Source organism: Aquarana catesbeiana, linkage group LG01, assembly GCF_042186555.1.
Source record: "Aquarana catesbeiana isolate 2022-GZ linkage group LG01, ASM4218655v1, whole genome shotgun sequence".
NCBI classification, from domain to species: domain Eukaryota; kingdom Metazoa; phylum Chordata; class Amphibia; order Anura; family Ranidae; genus Aquarana; species Aquarana catesbeiana.
The window spans coordinates 240541318-240551603 of record NC_133324.1 but is presented as its reverse complement, the minus strand read 5'-3'; the positions used below and the strand labels follow the sequence as shown (position 1 = coordinate 240551603).

The following is a 10286-nucleotide window of genomic DNA, read 5'->3' as shown; positions in this document are numbered from 1 at the left end:
GGTAGACACCTGTATTTAATTGTGCGTGTAAAGGAAGATTGAGGTTGGGGAGAGAGCCTGTGGCATGGTCTTTCCATAGTCCAAACTGAATAAAAATTCAAACCATTAGATCTATTCCTAAACAGGAACATCAAACATATTATATTGCCAACAGGCGAAAATGTTAGGTAGAGACACAGGGAAGCGATGGGCATGAGTTTGGTATAGAATGGAAGAAGGCACAAGGAGAGATTTGCTGTTGCTACAAGCTAAACTAGTGATACAGCATTGAGTTGGTTTACTCTACTCTCATTCAGTGATTTGTAGCTATGCCATACAGGTGAATGAAAAGCAAAAGTTACTGACGTGATTGTCTCTGGCCTGAAATGCTGCTCAAACTCAAATAAATCAATATAAAATTAGCCCTGAGACTGAACAGAAGAATAGTGTGAATGGTAGACAATGAGCCAAAGAAAACACCCAAAGAGATAAAAACAGAACTCCAAGTCAACGTACATCAGCATCTGATCGCACTGATCACTCACTTTTTTAACAACGGTGCGCTCAAAGGAAAAATGAAAAAGCTACTGTTGAACATAAACTTAAAAAAAATCCAGACTGGAATTTGCTAAAATGCATATTGACAAACCATAATGCTTCTGGGTGAATGAGACTAAACTGGAGCTTTTTGGCAGGTCTTATCAGCTGTATAGTTAAATATGAAAAAAAACAAAGCTTTAGAGGGGTTTTAAAGGTTCGTGTTTTTTCACCTTAATGCATTCTATGCATTAAAGTGAAAAAACACCTGGCAGCCACCGGCGTCCTAGCCCCCCCCCCCCCGTTTTACTTACCTGAACCCCTTCATCTCTTCGGCGGGGACACGCTGTCTCTCTCTCCATGGGGTCCTGGCTCTTGATTGGATAGATTTATAGCAGCACAGCCATTGGCTCCCGCTGCTGTCAATCAAATCCAATGATGCGGGCGCCAGGGTGGAGGGGCCGAGTACGGCACTCTGTGTCTATAGACACAAATGCTGGACTCGGGAGCGCGCCCGCAAAGTAACCCCCTCGGGGAAGGGGGTTATCAGATGTGGGGAGGAGCCGAAAGAACCGCCGGGGGACCCCAGAAGAGCAGGTTCGGGGCCACTCTGTGCAAAATGAGCTGCACAGTGGAAGTAAGTATGATATGTTTGTTATTTTAAAATTTAAAAAAACGAACCCAAACGAATACAATCACTTTAAACCGAAAGAACACTGTACTGTGAAACAAGGGGGGAGCTCAGTTATAAATTGGGGCTGTTTTGCTGCTTCTGGCTCAGGGTGCTTGGAATTTGTGCATGGCCCAATGAAATATCACGACTATTGAGGGATTCTGAGGCAAAACCTACTGCCCAGTGTCCGAAAGTCAGAGATAATGGGATAATGACCCAAAACTCAGCTAAAAGCACAGAATGGCAAAAACAAAACATTGAACTATTCTGAAGTGGCTTTTAATGAGCTCTAATCTGAATCTTATAGAAATACCTACGGGAAGAGCTGGAATATGCAGTCTGGAAAAGGCACTCTCTACACCTGAGACAGCTGAAGCAGTTTGCTCGAAAGAGTGTCCCAACCAACTTGTTGGCAGGTGCAGAGGTCTCATTGAGAGCTACAAAATCACTTGTTTGCAGTGATTGCTTCTAAAGGTTGTGCAACAAAATATTAGGTTAAAAGAGAAGCATGTTTTTCTTTTTTTTCCTATTCATACTTACCTAGGTGGATGCAGCATCAGACCGATGCTGCATCTGTCCCCCTGTGTCTCTGCACTGAGAACCAAGCCATCGAACACCGCCCATGTCTCGGTTCTCTCACCTCCCCGAGCGGAGAGACGCTGACTGTCAGCCAGCATCTCTCCTGCTCTGCTCCTCCACATTCATTGGAGCGCTGAGCTGTGGAGAGGCAGTGAACAATCGTGTCAGCGTCTCAGCGGCTCGCTGAGAGGCTTAGACTGCCATCAGTCCAGGCAGCTGGCGGATCCAGACTTCCTAAGTCGGGATGACGCGCTGCCTCATCTGATTGCAGTGATGTCAGTGGAGAGTGGACTTCAGACCGCTCTCCACTGTAAATGGGTCACAGGGGTGCAAAACGAATTGTACTCCTGTGACCCCTAAAAAGGTCAGGCTGGACTTCTCCTTTTAAGGAAGGGATCATTTTTGCCTACACCATTTTAAGGCCTCATGCCCACGGACGTTTTTACAGCCGCTTTTATGAGCGTTTTTTGCTGCTTAAAAATGCCTCTCCATGTTAGCCTATGGCCTCATGCCCACCATGGCGTTTTTGAACTGTAAATGGCATAGGCGTTTTTAAGTTCCAAAAAAAAAACCCAGGACCAGGGCGTTCTGAGGCGCGGTGCTAGAGCTGTAAAAACGTCAAATGCACAAAAATGCGCCGCATCGCCGTTTTTGTGCATTTTTGAGCCCTGGCATTTTTAAGCTGTAAAAATTTTATTGGACACTGTAATCTCTGTAAAAACAGGAAATTCCTGTCTGGACATGATATTACCCAACAGTCCTTTGCACAGCTGTGTGACTGTTGGTAGGACAGAGGAGACACCAAGATAAGATGGCAAGTGTCTCAGGTGGACCTGATTAATGCTGTTGAGGCCCATCCTTAACTGTGGGATGTGGCACATCCACTACATGGAGACCATATTAGGAAAGTGAAAAATCGTGGGAGGATATAAGTGCGTCTATAACCCCTGGCTGAGAAGAGATGTCAAATGGAGTAAGAAAGGAAACAAGTAAGTCTATTTTCATTGAATGCATGATCTGTTTCTTGTGTAAAGTAAATGAAGAATGCATATTATTAACCCTTGTTTTCCACGTTTCTTTAGGCAGGATTTTACATCGCCGGTGGAAATCACTATGCGAACATGTCAGGAGGGACCTGATAGACGAGGATAAGGGAGCACGAAGTGGAGCACCAGCCTCTGCCAATCCTCGTCAGCCTTGGCCTGAGCCTCTCCAACAGCTCATCAAAGAGCGGCACAGACATCCTTGTGAAGTTGAGGAATTTTGCTGGATATGAGCGCAGTTGGGAATACATATTTCTAAAGTACCCATAGACACCCGGTGGGATACCATTGTATGCACCCACAACTGACGACGTCTGCTGCTTCTCTCCTCCTCCTGTCTCCTTCTCCGCAGCCTTCGCAAGACAATGAGAAGGATTGCCTCATCTATCAAAAACGTGCATAAACGCTAATGCATAGCGGGGTAAAAATCGCGTTTTTCATGCCACTTTTTCCAGGCGTCAGTACTAGCTTTACAGCTCGTTTTTTAAAAATGTCTGTGGGTATGAGGCCTAATTGCTTCATTATTTAAAATATTCTGTTGAATCAAAAATCTAAACAAAGTCAGATTTTTACTGAATTTGGTATAAACAGCGATGGATGTCAATTACTTAGATTAGCTTCAAGTTATTTCAGAGTTTATTGTAGGTTCCTTTTTTTTGTGGAAGGGTACAAACATTTTCTCTGTGTGGACAAAACACAGAGTAATGTTAAAGTGGAAATCAAGGCTAGATCTAACCAAGCTTAAATCTGGTCTTATTCTAACTACTCTGTAGAAGGAAGATGCAGATACTCACCTATTCTCAGGGTGCTCTGATCCAGTCACATAAAATCCCCAACGCCTGACTTCAGAGGAGAGGAGAGAGTGCCCACAAATGGCTGCAAAACCTGGGTGATGATGTCACCCATAACTAACTAACTATGAGGCATCCCTTCTCTACACTAAAGCCGGCGGCTGGGAGCCAATCACATGACCCAGGGGCGTAACTAGAACCTTTAGGGCCCCGGTGCAAGAAACCATTATGGGCCCCCCGAACCCCCCCTTCCAATCTGAGCCCTGGGCTTCCAATTTTCGGAAGGTGTCCATGGACATCCTCCCAAAACCCTGCCTCCCATGTGTCCCCTGGGATGTGCATCCAGCGTAATCATGGAGGCCCTTTACCATGTGATCAGCCGATCACATGTAAATAGACTTGCTGGTTATCAGCAGCCCTTTCCTCCCACACTGTGTCTGTGTAAGAAAATTTGAGCTGTTAGCTGTCAAGAATGTCAGTAAATTGTTTACACTGATAATCAGTGCTGCCTATCAAGGCCACCTATAAGTGCTCATCAATGCCGCCTATTAGTGTCCATCAATGATGCCTATTAGTGCTGCATTTCAGTGCCGCCCATCACTGGTCATCAATACTGCCTATCAGTGCCACCTATCAGTGCCCATCAATGCTGCCCATCAGTGCTATCAGTGCTCATCAATGCCGCCTATCAGTGCTCATCATAAATACTACCTATCAGTGTCGCCCATCAGTGCTACCTACCAGGGTCCATCAGTGCCGCCTGTCAGTGTCCATCAGTGCTGTCTATCAGTGCCACCTATCAGTGCTCAATGCCAATCAGTGCTCATCAATGCCGCCTATCAGTGCCCATCAGTGCCACCTATCAGTGCTCATCAATGCTGCCTATCAGTGCCCATCAGTGCCACCTATCAGTGCTCATTAATGCTGCCCATCAGTGCCGCCTATCATTGCTCAACAATGCCACCTATCAGTACCCATCAGTGCCTATCAGTGCCCATCAGTGCAGCCTATGAGTGCTGCCTATCAGTGCTTATTAATGCCCATCAGTGTCACCTATCAGTGCTCGTCAATGCTGCCTATCAGTGCCACCTATCAGTGCTCATTAATGCTGCCCATCAGTGACCATCAGTGCTGCCTATCAGTGCCCATCAGTACTACCTATCATTGCTGGACAATGCCGCCTATCATTGTCCATCTGTGCCACCAATCAGTGCCCATCAGCAGTGCCACCTATCAGTTCTCATCAGTTCCGCCTATCAGTGCCCATCATTGCTCATCAATGCCACCTATCAGTGCATCCGATCAGTGCTCATCAATGCAGCCTGTCTCCTTAGGATGGCTCTGAGAGGAGAGTGTATCTCTCATACAGTTTACAGCCGGCAGTTCTTCCTGCTCCCTCCATCCTCTCTCGCACAGGATGAGAGAGTAGACACAGCCGATCTGCTCATTCTCCCCCCTCCCCTCTCCTCATGTGTGTACCACAGGGAATTTGAGCTTGTTAGCTTCACACTTGACTTCCCGCAGAGCACACAGGAGGAGAGGGGAGGGAAGAGAAGGAGCAGATTGGCTATGTCTCCTCTCTCATCCCGTGCGAGAGAGGACAGAGGGAGCAGGGAGAACTGCCGGTTGTGAGCTGTATGAGAGATACGCTCTCCGCTCAGAGCCATTGGACTAGCAACCCCGCTGGGCCCTCCAACAGTGGCAGAATGCCAGGGCCCAGTCTCAAGTGCGACTGCTGCGACCCTGGTAGTTCCGCCACTGACATGGCCAGACAGAGCACATATCCTTCTACAGGGTAGTTAGAATGGGTGTCAGGAGGGGGGAGGTAACCGTTTTTAAGGTTAGTTAGATCTAGCCTGGACTTCCAATTTAGGCTGCCTACTCTTAGGCCCCCACCATACACGGTTCAAATCTCGGCTTGGTCTCGGCCAAGATTCAAAGTGTTAATGAGCAGGCTGAATGTACCAAGTTGATTGATCTATCAACTTTGGTACAACCAGCCTGCCGGATTCTCTTCCGATTGTCGACAGCGGCTGCTATAGCTGCTGGCGATAATCACTGTCTTCTCCCGGCAGGGGCGGCTTTCCCTGCCCCCCCCCCCGCTGCACACAATTGCTCGGGAAGAGGGATTCCCCTGTCAGCACTGTCTGTGTGGATGGGGGATTCATGCAAAATTCTTTCCTGCAACCCGTGGCCACAGGAAAGAAATTTGCACCGTGTATAGCCTGCCTTATGCTGTTATCTCAAGTACAGGCCAATGAAAGTCATTCACTTTAAAATACACATATCCCTTGCAAAATTTTTAGGCTCATAAACATAATTAATTGATGAAAATTTTTATTGAATTTAGATTAAAATATTCATGTCTCTCATAGAAAGTGGGACATGCTTTTAAGAACAATATGACATTAATGAATATCACCCAAAATTGTTCACATTGGATAATGCAACATAAAGCAACTACTTAAAGGTGCCATGACAATCTGCCGCTCGACATGTTTCGCTCTAATACGAGCTTCTTCAGGAGTTTAAAGGCTATGATTGTAGTGGATTCTATAATGATGGGAGAATAAATAATAATCAATACATGCATACAAACATATTAGAAATACATCAAATGGATGAATAAACTAAATTATCAGAAGACAGGTTGATACAGAGCATATAAATGCATATATATAAATAGAAGTTTGGAAACCAGACAGTTCAACCAAATATATATGAAAAGTTAAAATTTGTATATCTTACCAGGCTGTAATGCATCAATGCGACATAAATGTTTCAATAGAGTGGCAACATGAATGTTTCAATAGAGTGGCAAATTAGTGCTGATTTTGAACCGGGAAGTTATCTCATATATATAGGGACATCGCTGCCATAGTGTGACCACAGGGGAACATAAAGTTGTATACTGGCCCTTTAAAAAAAAAAAAATAAATAAATATAAAACAAAATTAAAATTGATGAAGAGGGGGGAGAGAGAAATGTATGGGAACAAAGAAATCAGATTCCCAAACATCCTTGTTTGGTTTTAAGGTGTATTTTAAGGTAGAGCCAATTAGGAGTATTTACCTAAAGCATAAAAGTATCACGGCAAACATGTGTTAAATGGATATGGCTAGATACCATAGTTTAATCAAACCAGTCGATGGTGACTACAAAAACGATAACCAACCGCGATGTTTTCTAAGTAGAAAAGAAATACAGTTGTAAAGGACCATAAAAGTTCCACAAGTGCAGCTCACTGCCAACTGACAGTGATGCTGTAGAGGGAGAACTTACTTTGTAGGCAGTAGTCCGGCAAGCAGATTTGGGAGAGCTTCACGCTGCCTCCATTGAACGGCGCCGGTAGCAGAGCTGTGGGCGGTGTATGACCGCCTTTATGTACCCCCACCACGGCGGCGTCTGATTTCGCCGCCGTGATGCGGACGCTTGTTGAGGCTGGCTGCGTCACACTCTGGGGGAGGAGGAACGCAGCGGCGTCAATCTGACATCCGTAGCGTGCCACAAGCGTAGTGCGCATGTCTATGGATTCATAGAGCCCGTGAGATATCCGGGCGCCGAAAACGCCATGTTGGTAATGGGAAAAGAAAAAGTATAAACAGATAGAACTAAACTAAAGCATTCAGCCTATCTGACAACCAATAAATGAAAATAGAGGCTCATATGTATCATATTATGGGTATTATAGCACCCTATTTAGTACAGCAACCAGGATCAAAAAAGGGGCCACCACTCTGGGGACGATTGGCTCTATATCTCCAATAGTGGGTGCCCCGGGCGTCCGTGTGGTCCAAATTGACAGAGATCGACCCAGCATGAGAATATTCCCGGAATATTGTTGCCAGTCATAAAAAGAAATAAACGGACTTTTTGTTAAAAAAATCCTTAATAGATATTTGCAACAACAGCCTGTAAGAGTATAGCACAAAATAAATCAGTGAAAGTTCAATGATATCAAGTGTAACATACAAAAATGTACATGGTCATAATCTCGTTATTATTGAATATTTTAACATAGCTTATACAAATATGAGACGCCAAATCAGTACAGCATTGAGGATACAGAATATAGTTAATATTTTAACATGAATTATATATGTATTTGACGTCACATTAGTACAGCATTGAAAATATTAAATGTGATTAATGACCTACCAAGATGGAAAAGACAAGGAAAAAGAAAAAACAAAGGAAACACAAAATCAAAAAATCGAGAAAAAAAAAACGAAAAATACCTTTTAGTATTAGATTACACTATTATGTTGTATTTGGAAAACCAAAACCTGAAAAATCAAAGAATGGAGAAAGGGAAGGGGGGGGGAAGGGGAAAAGAGGGGGGAAGAAGGGGGGGGGAAAGAGGGGGGAGGAACCAGGGAGAACAAAGTCATGTCTGAACTGGGGATGCCCCAGTTTTTAAAGAAATGGCTTAAAACTGAACGCATCGTTCATGCCTGGATGCTGGAGAGCTGATAGCTCGTGTATCCAGCGTGCCTCCTTTTGTAGGAGGAGCTTATCATAGTCTCCCCCTCTTACACCCGGAGGAATATGTTCCAAGGCAAAAAAGTGTAAACAGTTAGCGTCAAAGTTGTGCTGCAGGCCAACATGACGACTGATGGGGGTTTCCATTCTTTTTTTCTGTATAAGGGAAACATGATCCCTAATGCGGCAAAAAAAGGGTCTCTTAGTTTTTCCGATGTAAAACATCTTACATTCGCATAACATGATGTATACTATACCGATGGATTGGCATGTTACTGCAAATCTAGGTTTAAACAAATGATCGTTGGGCAACAAGAGACTACGAGAGGCTAAAATATATCTACAGTATGAACATTGGTGGCAGGGTCTACTTCCCCTATCGGTTTCTTTGATTTTTGCACTGTGGCTTTCATAGTGGCTATGTACAAGTGAATCTCTAAGTGATCGACATCGTCTGAAAGTAATCTCCGGATATGGATTTAGATGTTTGGCCACCTTTTCGTCTCCCATTAATAAATACCAGTACTTTTTAAGGATATCACGTGTTTGTTGATGTTGATTAGAGTAAGTAGTGATGAGCCTGACACCCGGGTTGGCTTTTTTACAGCTGGTGTTATGCAAAAGAGAGGCTCTATTTTGGTTTTTTGCTCTGAGGTATGCTTTTTTAAGGCATTTTTTGCTATACCCTCGGTTGAGGAAGCGTGAGCGTAAACATTTAGCTTCCCTTTCGAAGTCAGACTCATCACTGCAGTTGCGTTTTGCTCGTAAATATTGCCCGTAGGGCACACTCGTGATAAGAGGAACCGGGTGGGAGCTGGTGGCGTGCAACAGGGAATTGCCCGCAGAGGGTTTCCGGTATAAAGTTGTTCTGATGTTACCATCAGATTTAACTATAATTTGAGTATCCAAAAAAGTCAAACTGGATTGACTAAATTCAACAGTGAATTTGAGATTAAATCTATTGATTTTTAGGCTTTCCAAAAAAGACAGAAGAAGATCTTTAGGACCCACCCATATAAAGAAAATGTCGTCAATAAATCTCCTCCATAGAGGGATTTGTTCCATATATTGCTGCATGTCGTCTCTGGAAAACAGATCCAGTTCCCACCCCCCCAGATACAGGTTGGCGTAAGAGGGGGCACATTTGGTCCCCATAGCCACCCCCTGTATCTGGAGGTAGTGGGATCCGTCAAAAAGGAAGATGTTGTTGGAGAGAACAAACAACAACAACTTCAAAATAAATTCATTGTACTGAGAGGTTATCTCAGGATTTTGAAAAAGAAAATTTTTGACAACTTCCACCCCCTGTTGATGGGGAATCGAATTGTATAAGGCCTCCACGTCGAGGGCTACCAGCCACGCGCCCCCGGGAAGGGATACCCCATCGAGGGCGCGTAGCAGGTCATTGGTGTCCTGAAGATAGGACACCAAACCCTCGACGTGGGGCCTCAGGAAGTCATCAATCAATTGGCTGGCTGTTTCGGTAAGGCTGCCATTACCAGAGACAATCGGACGACCGGGGGGTTTGGTCTGGCTCTTATGAATTTTAGGGAGAGCATACATTGTGGGTATTCTCGGAGATGTAACATTTAGAAACTCCCAGGTAGACTTGTTAATAAGACCACTGTGATAGGCCGAACCAATTAGATGTTGGTAACGATTATTGGTTAAAGCAACATGGGTTGGTGATACTTTCCGGTACCACTCATGGTTCTGGACAATGGCCAACACCATGGACTTGTATTGGCCCCTGTCCATCACCACCAAGTTACCGCCCTTATCAGCAGGCTTAATAATAATGCTTTGATTTGATTGTAGAGATTTCAAAGCATTAATTTGAGAGGAAGTCAAATTAGTTTGGGAGGTGTTTTTCCATTTGGTATTCATAATCTCTTTGGTGACTTGGTTAGTGAAGGCCCATACGTTGGGATTGCCTTGCAGAGCAGGAAACTTGGAGGATTTAGGTTTATAATTACGGGGTTTGACAGTACTCGGAACATGAGGATGGACCAATGGAGGTGGGGAGGGAGGTGGGGGATCACCAGCCGTTTCGAGGACAAGGGCCTCGAGCAGGTCTGTTTCATTGATCCCCCCCTCCTCCCACAGCTCCATTAGGTCCTCCATAGCCTTAATATCATTAATGGACATATCTTTCCAGAGAGGATTGTCCAGAGAGGAACTCTGGACAGATGGAGATGGTCT

The 10286-nt window shown here is 44.6% G+C and overlaps 1 long non-coding RNA gene across 1 annotated transcript in view; it reads right to left on the bottom strand.

Annotated features, from left to right (window-relative positions):
- Positions 1 to 5987: 5987 nt before the first annotated feature.
- Positions 5988 to 10286, bottom strand: part of LOC141139904 (uncharacterized) — a 38961-nt gene continuing 34662 nt past the window's right edge. Inside the window, exon 3 of the long non-coding RNA XR_012243830.1 lies at positions 5988 to 6155. This is a non-coding gene — a long non-coding RNA (uncharacterized lncRNA). The remainder of the gene's footprint in view (positions 6156 to 10286) is intronic.